The sequence below is a fragment of the Podarcis pityusensis genome, assembly GCF_964106645.2.
Source record: "Podarcis pityusensis genome assembly, chromosome: 6".
Taxonomy (NCBI): Eukaryota; Metazoa; Chordata; class Lepidosauria; order Squamata; family Lacertidae; genus Podarcis; species Podarcis pityusensis.
In genome coordinates, this window is record NC_138030.1 from 69120794 (window position 1) to 69133737 (window position 12944).

Genomic DNA, 12944 nt, shown 5'->3' on the forward strand with positions numbered 1-12944 from the left:
TATTATTTACCTTTTGGAGGCATAAAGAGCTGCACTCCAACAAAAATTGTAAGGATGGCTATCAAAGTAGACCTTCGATAATGCTGGGAATAGAACAAAATGAATTTTCGAGACAGGGCATCTTAATGAAGGATGTGATGCATAGATGTTAACAGTAGATATTTAGAAAACTATGGTTTGTCTTAGTTTGTGTTATATATATATATATATATATATATATATACACACACACACACACACACAGCACAATCAGTGGTTATTATATGTGATATTCACATCATATAACACAGAATGAGAATAATTTATGTGAATACGTTGCAGTTTTCTATTCCCTAAAGTTTTGAACCAGCTGCCCAGCTTTCCTTAAATAATAACAATTATTCTTCATCTGCGGGGAGGCTGATCTCTGGCTCCAATCCTATACAGTAATTCCTTGGTTTTCAAACAACTTAGCTCTCAAACAAATTGGCTCCCGAACGCCACAAACCCAGAAGTGACTGTTCCAGTTTGTGAACTATTTTTGGAAGCCGAACGTCCGACGGAGCTTCCGATTGGCTGCAGGAACTTCCTCCAGCCAATCAGAAGCCGTGCTTTGGTTTCCGAATGTTTTGGAAGTGGAACAGACTTACAGAACGGATTCCGTTCAACTTCCAAGGTGTGACTGTATTCATTTACCTGGGTGTAAGTCTCCTTGAATTCAGTTAGGCACACTTCTGAAAAGACATGTATAGGATCGAACGGTCAAGCAAGGAAAGAATGAGAGGAAGACCCTTTGAAATAGCATACTAGAGATGGGGAGCTTGTGGTCTTCCTTCCTGACCATTGGCCATACTAGCTGTGACTAATGGGAACTGGTGACCAACAATGTCTGTAGGGCCAGAGGGTCCCCACTCATGACTTATACCCGTTGGTCTTTTTGACAAGCATTTATATCCAAAGGTCCTGTTGAGCACCACAACATGGAAAAATAATTCCTTTCCTTGTAATATTCATGATTAAACTCAGACACTTAACTGTGCTAAATGAGGAAGTAAAGGAAAATAACAGACAAAATGGGGGGGAAACAGTATCTAAGGCTAAGCACGGCCTCATGTAACATTTCTAGCAGAATATAAGCTTTTCTGTGAAAGTTTTCTATATGGCACCCATTGATTGAAATTTGAAAATGCCACCTAAAAGGGATAGCATGCCTTCCAACATTTCTCCGATGAAAACAGGGATATTGTATTCTATAATATTATTCATAATAATTTTATTATTTATACTCCGCCCATCTGAATAGGTTGCCCCAGCCACTCTGGGCAGCTTCCAACATATATAAAAAACATAATAAAAGATTAAACATTTTTAAAAAACACTTTCCTGTACAGGGCTGCCTTCAGGTGTCTTCTAAACTCCTTACCCTCAAACATTTCTCTGACAAAAATAGGGACATCCTAAGGAAAAGCGGGACATTCTGGGATCAAATCAGAAACTGGGATAGCTTCTGTAAATCCAGGACTGCCCCTGGAAAATAGGGGCACTTGGAGGGTTTGGAATAGTTCAGTCTTTGGCAAGTACATTGTTGAACAATCCATATTCCACGAAATCACCCAGAGTACTTTGGCGGTGCAGCCGTTGCCTTTTGGCCTGAGTCAAAACTGAATTCATCTGCAGCTGAACATATTAACCACTAGGAAAGAATCCATTCTAGGCCAGTTGGCTGGCTGCTGTGGGTTGTGTGTATATGCTTTTCAGGTTCCCCTCTGGTCATCCCTTAGAGTACTTAGGCCAGATGTTTTTATTAGAAATATTGCAACAATACAGTCTGTTTAAGTGTCTCCTGCTGTTAGACCTGGGATCCAGCCCAACACAATACTCTGAAGCATCCTGCATCCAAAGAAAAGTGAGGAATAAGCAGGTTCACAGTTAGCAACCAAGGGATCCACATCAAATAATCCAATACTGCCTGAATAGGGAGAGGGGGTTTTCAGTTAGCCTGCCTAGGATGCCCTTAAACCCCTGTAAGGATGGGGCCAACCAGGCACTTTGATCAAGAGACTTCAGTGAGAATACATACAACCTCACAAGATAAACCAACAGCACCCTAGAGGCCTAGTGGTTCTTCCAGCTTTCTGATGCTTAAAAATATATATAGCAGGATGGGTTCTTCTGTTGCATGGGCAAAATTGCTAAGGATGGTTGCATATTTCTAGCATTATAGTTCTAAGATACATTCATTTGAAAAGAAATGTTTTACCACCATGACCCTACATGCAAACCTGTGGCAGGAGCTGGAAGAAGGGCTACCTTGGCAGTGACCAACAGTGCCAAGTGAGGTCTGCTGATGTTATTCGCACACAGCCAGAAAGGAGACCCAAAATACACAGCATGGGATGTAAAGGTTATATTCATTATTATAGTGGGGTAGGAAAACTAGAAGGACAGATCGTGAAGCTGAGGCTCCAATACTTTGGCCACCTCATGAGAAGAGAAGACTCCCTGGAAAAGACCCTGATGTTGGGAAAGATGGAGGGCACAAGGAGAAGGGGACGACAGAGGACGAGATGGTTGGACAGTGTTCTCAAAGCTACCAGCATGAGTTTGACCAAACTGCTGGAGGCAGTGGAAGACAGGAGTGCCTGGTGTGCTCTGGTCCATGGGGTGATGAAGAGTCGGACGCAACTAAACGACTAAGCAACAACAGGAAAACTGAAAAAAAAGAATTCACATCTGGCAACTGTTGCCAATGCTGCAATGCCAACCAATTTTTTTGTTTCATATAGTTCATAGGTAGATGAGTCTAAAAATCTTGGGACACAAGTTTTCATGGCCCTCTAGCGGCCAAATGAAGGCTCATGTACCAGAAATAAAGTATTCGGCATTAACTCTGGAAACATATATTCAGTTCTGACCAAACTAAGTCTCATGCTGTACATTTTGCTCTAGGGGGCTAAGTTTGGTCAGAATCGAGTATACATTTCCAGAGTTAATGCCGAGTTGGCGCTAAATGCATTACTTCTGGTAAATGAGCCACCACTGCTGCAAGAGGGTCGTGAAAATTAGTGTCCTGGGCTTTTTAGATTTGTCTACCCATGTACTCTCTGAAACCAAAGGGGCTCATTGGTTGCCAGATGTGAAATATATTGGCATTATTTTCAGCTCTCCTATTGCACTATATAGAACAAGAAGGTTTGCTGTCAGTTAAACTGTGAAAGTGTGGGGTGCTGGAATCTGGATAAGTCAGGTAGAGGCAAATACTAGCAGTCCCAAGCCCCACAGATGATTGGAAGCAGAATAATCCTTCCTTCACTAAGGGAACTATGGTGATACAGTATGGGTCAAGCATATGCAAAACAACAACAACCACCCATACTTCATCCAGCACAGGGTAAACATGCCAGGCTCCAAAAATAGCATGTGCCTGGAATACACCAAGCAATGGAAGGTGGTTGGAAATCCTTGAACAAGACTCCCATTGACAGGCCTCCTTAGCTGAAATATGCTCTTAGTGAACTGAATTTTTTGGTGCAGTTCTCCAACCAAGTAACGTGTAAAAAATTGGTGCATTAAAATGCACGTATTGGTGAAAACAACACACAAACAAATGCATTCTGTACATTTTGCAAAATGTGACTATTAGGCAAAAAGAATGCAAATTTGCCTATTCAGAGAATTTTGCACTAAAGTGCTGATGAATTTTCATGAGGACTTTTTTTAAAAAGTCAAACTGATGTCAAAATGTGGAGAAATGAACTGAAGATTTGAAAAATGAGGAACTCAGAGAAACCAACATGGACAGATTCACTCATCCCTACCCATCACATTCCTCAAATGATCCCCTCCTTATACCGTTATGCTCTGTGTGTCATTTCCAGCTAACAGTTTGGCCGGCCAAATAGCATAGCCCACATCTGAGATATGCAGCTATTTCATTCACTTACAGGCCCGCTGCCTAGGTTGTCTATCCGTTCAGGAGACTATTAACCTTGTTTGTGCTAACAGACCTGGAAGATTTGTGGCCAAGCAGAGATGGAAACTTGGAAGACCTGAAATTTCCACAGGGTACAGGATACGACAGTACCCCCCAGCTCTCAGCAAACACACCCAGAAATAGAATGCTTGAAATGGTATTAGACAATACTAGGTGAACAGGCAGGACCTCATGGGACAGAAGAGGGGGGCAATCTCAAAATATATGCCGGTTTAGACAGTTTCAGACTAATTGTACACATCTTGTGCTTTTTGAACATTTCACCTCTTTAAAAACAAGCCCAAGCTAAAAGAATTGTTTTATTGGTTGCAAAGGAAAATTCACCCTCACATATGGAAGCCATTAGAATGACGATATAGCATAAGTTTATTGTTACAAGAGTAGCCATGCTGCAGACTGAATGAGGTTTGTTTGTTTTTTAATTCGAGCAAAGAAAATTCTCAAGCACGGAACGCCAAACTTGTTGGTCAGACATGCATCGCAATCCAGTGCATACTTACTCAGTAGCAAGCCCCGCTTTGTTCAGTGGGGGTTACTTCTAGGAAGGAGTGAAGAGGATTGACACCTAAGTGGGTTTACTTTAGGCCTGCAGCCTGCATTAGTTAAACGGGTGTGCTCTCTTTGCTTGTCTTCATCCTGAATGTCGTGCAGTGGGTGGGGTGAATGATTAATGCAAGACACCGTGTGCAGGAAGAAGCTGAGCAACACAAAGTTTTTGTGCAAACAAGACTGTATCATTAGGGAAAGTGATGTGATACACTCAAGGGGTGACATGTCGTTAGTCAGGCAGTTCCTTAATTCCTTAATACATGGTCCTAAAATAAGCACCAGAGACTTCTTGCAGGCAATGGGCACAGTTTGTTTGTTGCAATTAATGATGAAGAAATTAATTTTCACAGAATCATAGAATCTTACGAGTTGGAAGGGACCCACGGGTCATCTAGACCAACTCTCCTTCAGAGAGTTGAACATGGTATGAAAGAGGAATTCATTTTATAAATACAGTGGAACCTCGTGTTACAGACGGGATCCGTTCTGGAGGCCCATTCGTAACATGGAACTGACGTAAGCTGAAGTGCCACGTCTGCACACGTGCGGCGCAATTTAGCACTTCTGTGCCTGCGCAGAAGCACGTTTTAGCACTTATGGCGAAATCCGGAAGTAACCCATTTCAGTACTTCCAGGTCGTCGCGGGACACGAGACGAAAACAAACAACATGAAGCAGACGCAACATGAAGTATGACTGTAACAAAAAAGCAGTTTTAAAAACAGTAGACGTTTATCAAAATACAGATAAAATCAACAGTTTCAAAAAATGTACATAATGAAATTACATGTCTAGGTTGCCTATATTAGATTTATACACATGCATACATTATATCAGATACTGTAATTCAAAATAAACTGAGATTGTTGGGTGTGTGTTTTTTAAAGAAAGCAACAATAACACCGACAACCATTGACTAACACACACAAACACATTATACTAAGGGAAACCAGGTGGAATGTATTTGAGGCAAAAGGCCATATCCTGAAGTCAGCAAACATTTTTTTTAGCCAGATGTAACAAGATTGGTCACACTGGCAAAAGGGTCGTGTGAAACATTTTGGGCTCAGGAGCTTTAGCGCTGGGTGTGGAAGCTGGCACCATTAACTCAGAAATTCCATCAGAAAACATGATGTTGTTTTATTAGCAGAAATTCCGCCACATTTCCCTAGTTTGTCAAATGTCATTTCCCCCCTCCTGTTAGAGACAAGCTTTTACACATTACCGGCTACTCTATCAAATTACAAGAACAAATATATCAACTCAACATACTGTTCTCCCATATAATGAAAAATTGATTTCAAGTGAAGAATTGCATACAGGGCTAGAGCAGTAAATTGCCTCCTTAGTGGCTTTTTGCATTCCCCATGAACGTAATTGAATGTCACTCATCCACGTTTGCAGACACGGCCCCATTGACTTTACATGAAGGAAGGAACTTGCAGGGTGCAAGTTCAGGAGTCCACTGTATGGCTTGTGGACTAGATGGAGCCTTTCCACCCTTTAAAAAGCATTTCAGGGCAGAGGCGTAGCAAGGTCAGGTGGTACCCGGTGCGAAAACATTTTGTCACACCCCCCATACACACATCAACGGTTCGGGGTAGGCTTGGGAGTTGTGGGTGGGTGGTGTGCTGACTGTCACCCCCCTCAGCGATGACACCCAGGGCGGTCCGTGTCCCCCCGCACCCCCTTCCAATGCCTCTGTTTCAGGGGTCTGCTTACTTAGCTCTTCACAGTGGTTTAGACCTATTGATTAGAAGTAGCATCTCTGGAAAGTTGCTGCTGCAAAGGAATTTGAACCTCCCGAGCAGCTAAAACATAGAATTACCAGTTCATGGCAGGTGTTCTATCCTTTGACCAAACCTCCTTAACTGCTATCTTAGAAGGCTGATGTGGCTAAAATTAGACAGGGTCAGTAGGAGGGCCGTGTCGACTTCACAGAGAACTCCCTTAAGTTTCCCTGTATAATTCAACCACTGTTAAGAGGCAACACCAAAGCCTTTAAAAAAGCAACAACAAGGCAAAGGAAAAGGTGTTGCAGCAGGTGTGGTGCAACCAGAACCTGTCTACTTCTCAATTGCCTCCAATTTGTCCACCAGTGGTCCACAGAACAGTGTGATCAATGAAAGTATTGACATATATTATGTAGTCAAAGTGTCCTTAGCAGCCTTTCAGATCTCTGCCTTATACCAACTCAGCTGACTGTCACGACTCTCCAGGGTTCCAGAAGGCATATTTCCCCACCCTGGCTGGAGATACCAGGGATGGACCTTCTTCATACAACCCATAATCTCTATCACGGAACTGCTGCTAAAATGGAGGCGAAATTCCATTCACACTTAAAGGCAAACCCACCTAATTCACATTTTCCAAAACAATACAGAAACTGAGATACAATTATCCCTTCCAAGTTGCACTTCTCTAGATTTTGCAGTTCAGTTTTCCAGCCAAGTAATGTGTGCATAAATGCATATACCAGGGCCAAATGTGCATAAAAATGCCTATATTCACGACGATGCAATGTATTTGGGGAAATTGCCTTGTGAAATGTCTTTATTGGGCAAAATTGCACACACAAAAATGTGTATCTGAGGATAAAGTTGCACAAGATTGTTCATGAAATGTGGAGAACTGAACTTAAGAATGGAAAAATGGGAGCCAGAAAGGAACCCAAATTGACCAGTGTGCCCAACTGTAGCTGCAACCCCTCTCAGTCAACGTTAGTAGCCAGAGCTTCTGGTTTCTTCTGCATTCTACTGTGGGGCTCATGGTACCTCAGTTGCTTCTATTAACTTTTTATTCTTCAGCCGAGAACCCAATGGATTCTCAGGTAATTTAGCCTGCTGCTTTTTGCCCTGCACACACACGTGTGTACACACTGGAGGAGGGACACACAGGCGCAAATGCCAGGCAGATTGGATCCTCTGCTTAAAGTATCCCAGAGGCCAGCTCTTCTTCTTTAAATCGAGTCTGTCATTTACTCACAGGTCCCCACGGTGTGCAAAGTCCAAGAACAGTCTTTCGAGTCTCCTTCAGAGAAGGAAGTGCTGGAACCTTAGCATACGCTTGGTAAGCCTCTGTGTATGCATTTAGAGGTTGAAAAACGAATAAATGGAAAGTTGAGAGCAGCAATCAGCACAGCCAGAGTTTGCCCCGAGGCAGCATCCTTGGCAAGAAGGCAGCAAGTGCTAAATGAAACACATTACCAGGCTCATAGGTAAGGAAGCCTATGCGCAGTGCTCCCCTCCACGCAAAACATAAAGAATAAAAAATAGGATGTGTTCCAGATTTTCCCTATTAATGTTAGCCGGACCCTTTTTTTGAAAAATAAAAATGGTGCATTGCTGAATGCTATCCCAAGTGTGTGTATGCACACACAAACATACAACAAAACATAGGGTGAAAAGTACATTTTACTAAAATTAATTTAAAAAATTATACGGGGGGGGGGGAGAGATTGGACACCCGTCAGACTGGCAAAAATTTATCCCTACCTTTCTCCTTTATGCTAAAAGGGTTGTGGAAAACTTCATTTATGCATGTTTGGTGGGAATGGCCCCATGTTAAAAAAAAACTTATGGAAGAAGTATTCTCCATTATATATGCAATTTCCAAATCCTGCCTTAGCACTACTGTATTTGGACATAGACCTGGGCTCCACCTTGGACCACCGTGAACCAGCAGCACAATTAGTGATAGCTCAACAATGGATGAACCAGACTGAAATACCCCTCAATATATGGGAAAATAATATCTGGGATACAGCAATGTCTGGGGGTCTCACCAGACACAGGAGGGCAATTAAAGGCATAATGATAAGGGACACCTTCCGAGAAACATGGATCCCTTTCTTTAGCTATGTTATTGACCTAAATCAAGACCTTGTTATACCTACTGCTCAATCATCTCAGTGAAGAGGTTACATTAAGAAATATGTTTGAACACTGAAGCTCATGTCTAAGGTCAATGGATAGCCCAAATACCATTAGCTGTACTACTGGATAAGTGTTTAATGGTTCTTGTATAATAAAAATTGTTTTTTAAAAAATGTTTTGAATATATACATTTTCAATGAATATGAGAAGAAGAAGAAAAAGCCAGACACACAATGCTGTTCGCATTTGGGCTCTCTTTTTTTACTGGATAGCTTTTGCTAATCGCTAACACTTTCAGCAGGGTTCCTGCTTTGTGGAAGTGAGTGTGAATTCCCCTAAATGTGAATTTCTATGAACTCAACACCTGCTAGAAATGCCAGAATCTGCAAATGAAAGTAAATGCTTGTCCTTATTCGCATAGGATATGAAATAGTTAGAACTGCAATGCATCGCCCAGGTGGTTTGGTTAGAGTAGATGGGGTTACTCCAAGGTAAGTGGGCTTTATACTTTCAACATTCACTATTTTATTTTTTTAAAAAAAAATCTTGGCAACAAAGGCCCTCTTAAATGTATCCTGAAACACTTTTGAATTGATAACCTCAAAATGAATGTGCCTTAGCCAGATTGATGTAATTCATTCTGCTTTGAATAGAATAAAATAGTTGAAATCTGGTTCTGTAAAGTGATAGCATGCTGTTAGGACATATTGAAAAGATAAAGCCATTCTTTCTAATGAACTCTTTTAAGTGAAATTGATCTAGAGGACAAAAATATTCAAGTTGCTGGCTGACCTTTTCCGTCCTATAGACGAGGATGTGCATAATGCATTATTCTGCCGGGTATGCATTTCTTATTACACAGTAATAGGGGGCCTCGGTGCTTTACATGTGACCATTAGAAAGATAAGAACATAACCCAGCCTTCATAATGTAATTGAGTGCTTCAAAAATATCTCTAATGATTAATATACCAGACATTATGCAATGCCCCTGCAAGGTAATTTTGGCTTGACACAGAATAATGAATGTTATAGAACTTCGGTAGCGTAAAAGACATTAGGCCCCCCGGCTGCCATAGCCAGTCACGAGCCAATCACAATACACAATGCGGGTGTAGAAAGCTACCTCATTAATATCAGCGAGACTCCAGTTTGTTTACGTAAAGCCACCCAAAGAAAACCCTGTGCTCACGTAATACAAATATTACTTCGACCAACATTCAGAAGTCCAGGCTTCAACTTTTACTCCTGCTGTTTTAAAGTTCTACTGTCCCTGGACCTTCGTACTAGAGTGAAGTCAACACATCAGAGATATCCAGTCTCTGTTTGGCAACTGGGTGGGATGAACATGGGCGCAGATTTCTGCTGCTCCTGGGAGATCTATTTTGCATTCATACTTGAGGTCAAACTGATCATTCTACATGCCTTGCGTATGTGCATAAACATTCACTGGCCTGATAATGCCCTAGATCACATGTTACGCGCAGCATTGGGAAAACATTGAAACAGCCTTCCCAAGGAAAGTGTTCGTCTTCTAACCGTAATGAGTGATATCCAACTAATTTACTTAAGTGTATGGATATTAATGGATCTGCTCTGAGTAGGACTAACATTGGCTATCACACAATGTCTACAACTACTACCATCGATCAGCACATTGCTTTGGCTTGGGTAATGACACTGATCCACACAGCATGGCATTCTCCATGTTTCAGCCAAGGAAGGGGTCATTTTGCCATGCAAAAGCTATCAGGAGACAAAGAACTACACAACTTTTAGAAGACATCTGAAGGCAGCCCTGCATCAGGAAGTTTTATTATGTTTTATATGTGCTGGAAGCAAATCCGATTGGCTGGGGAAACCCAGCCAGATGGGCAGGATATAAATAATAAAATTATTCATAATAATAATTATCTTCAGCAGCATCCTCTTGGTTAATGTCCTAGTCCTAAATCCAATGGCTGAAGTGATAAACTGAAGTGCTGAAGCTTCGAATGGGAAGTGTTCGTGTTAACCGACTGATACATCCTCCTCCGTTGAGTAGCTCTGGAAACAGCTCTGTCCTATTGTCAAAGAAAGTGCGTGGAGGCAAAACAATACAGCCCTAAAAGATTTTCAACTTCAAGTGCTATAACTTTAAGTGCTCATAACAGCCTCCATCCTACTGCAGCAAATTCATCATCTTACTCTAAGGACCACAGTGTCATCTGTTTGTCTCAGGCAAATACTCTACTCTCTCTTGAGGAAACACAATGTCTTCACAAAGTATTCAGTTTTCAAGTGGTTCTTTTTTCAGAATACTGTACACATGTCATTAGTTGCAAATTGCTGGGGGTCCCCTGCTCCCCAATCACCACCCCGGGATATATATTCTTACTCTTTCTGGGCTCTCTTTGCCAAAATCATACCAGATGGTAACCCTGTCTGCATATTGAAAGTACCATCTACATGATAAATAAGATCCAAATGCCCACACCTGTATTTCACAGTCTACATCTGGAAATAGCTACCATACTGTTGACAGCTTGCATATTCATCACTGAAATCAGATTCGGAGGCACCCCTTCTGATTCATGCTTTTGACCCAAGTCTAGGGAGACCATTTGTTTAAAGCAGACATTTTATAATACCTAGGAAAACATAATAAATCTTTGGGTGCATAATAATAAGCAGGGTTGTTGGGTCTTGGTGTGTATATGTGTGTGTTTAGTTTTAGTCCCACACATTATTTGTAATACATTTTAAAATCAGCATTTTCTGGCTTATTTTCTTCTAGTCTCTTTTGGCATTTTTAAAAATTTTTATCTTTTGCTCTGTGACTTGACTTCCTTCCCTGCTTTCCCCTCTTCCTTAAATAACACCCAAGGATATAAACTGAGATATAGACAGAAGTGCAAGAAAAGCACACAAGGGTTAAACCCTAACGAATGGGTATCTTGACTCCCAAAGGCATCCTTTCAAAAGCATAACTATCTTGGGGACTTCAGGACAAGGTCACTTTTGTGTGTTTCTGATATAGGCATTGATTGCTGACTTCTCATTTGACCTTTTGTTATACATGCAATTTGCCATGTTATCTTGGTTAGCTTGCTGCAAATTCAGAAATGAAATAAAAATGTGAAACAGAGAAGATACAAGTTTTGAAGTCATTAAAAATAATAAGTTTAAAACCTTTTAAAAACCAACCAAATTTGGGCTCTAAATCCCAGCTAACACAGAAAAGGAGCAGATGAGATCTTTGCCTGCATCACACAGCCTAATTGGAAGCTGTCTTACTCATAAGTAGGTGCTATTGATTTCAATGAGAAGCAGAATGAATCATCTGCAATTTCAGCTTTAGTATTCCTCAATGCTATTCTCTGGCTTTACGTTTTGTCAGACCTGCTACTGTTATCATTTGTGTGTGTGTGTGTGTGTCCATGCAAAAAGAAAAGGATACACACATCTTGATAAAAGTATTATGTCGGTGTTAGATGATTTCCAGGGCAGCAAAAAAAGAAAAAAGAGCACTGTCACAAAAAAGCACTGATGGTGATGATTTAGTTTATATATCACTTACTTTTCAAAATGGCTTCTAAATAGTTTTAATTAAGGATTTAAGAGATGCTTTTAAAAAAATGAATAATGAATAGATCCTAGAAGCATGGGGCATGTTCAGCAATGTGTACAAGACTAACCCAAAGATCAGAAAACGTTGCTAAATTTCAGAGGGTAAAATGGTCTCTACAGAATCAATTTTGGCACCTTTCACGGTCACGCTCAGCAGAAGGACAGGCTAAAGGAATCATAGATACGAACCTATAAGGCAATTTTTATGTTCTCATTGAGTGATTACAGACCTTTCTTCCCAGGACAAATTGAACTGAATGAAGGTCTATTTCTTTGTAGCATCAGGAAAGACACCTAGGTTAATGCACCCACCTACCAACTGGAAATGCAAGAACATAGGGATGTGGAAATTGGATGTGGAACTGGTCTTCACCTCATGGGTGGAGCAACTGATGACTAGCTCAGTCCATCTGATTGTATGTGTACCTTGGTGAGTTCCCACTTATTAAATAGTACTTTGCATCTATTCATTATTAACTTTCTAGATTATACTTCAGTACAACAGATTAGTAAAGTTATTATTCAGAGAGTTATGTTTCTTGAGGTTACAGACGTAAGGTGATGGAAAATATGGTTGATTTTAGCATGAGGTATTTCCAATTGAAAAAGCCCTTTGAAATACCTGATAACTTAAGAGTGAGACTAAACATTGTTCCAATAAGTTTACAGTCAAGGGTAAGTTACATCAAAAACCAAGAATGAGAGAACTCAATAGGATAGTGAGCTAATGCAATTTAAACACCATTCAGATATTGTAAAGGGAAGAAAGAAAGGAGTTGAGTCATGGATAGATAGGTTTTCTGAAGTCGTGGGCCTTAAGAGTCATTTCAAGGATAAGAAATGGAGGATACAGCATTTGCACATGGGAAGATGATTTCAGGCACTGGAAGAAACTAGTGAATGAGGATGGAAGGTCCCAAAGAGCAGAAATCTTCAGGAG

The 12944-nt window shown here is 40.9% G+C and overlaps 1 long non-coding RNA gene across 4 annotated transcripts in view; it reads left to right on the forward strand.

The window, feature by feature from the left end:
- The window catches only part of LOC308478783, a 42327-nt gene extending 29752 nt beyond the window's left edge, over nucleotides 1-12575 (forward strand). For 3 of the 4 annotated variants that reach the window (XR_013987262.1, XR_013987263.1, XR_013987264.1), the window contains exon 7: nucleotides 12284-12575. This is a non-coding gene — a long non-coding RNA (uncharacterized lncRNA). Of the gene's footprint in view, nucleotides 1-7508; nucleotides 7733-12283 lie in introns of those variants that run through there. The other variant, XR_013987265.1, reaches the window with a different exon arrangement.
- The last annotated feature ends 369 nt before the right edge of the window (nucleotides 12576-12944 follow it).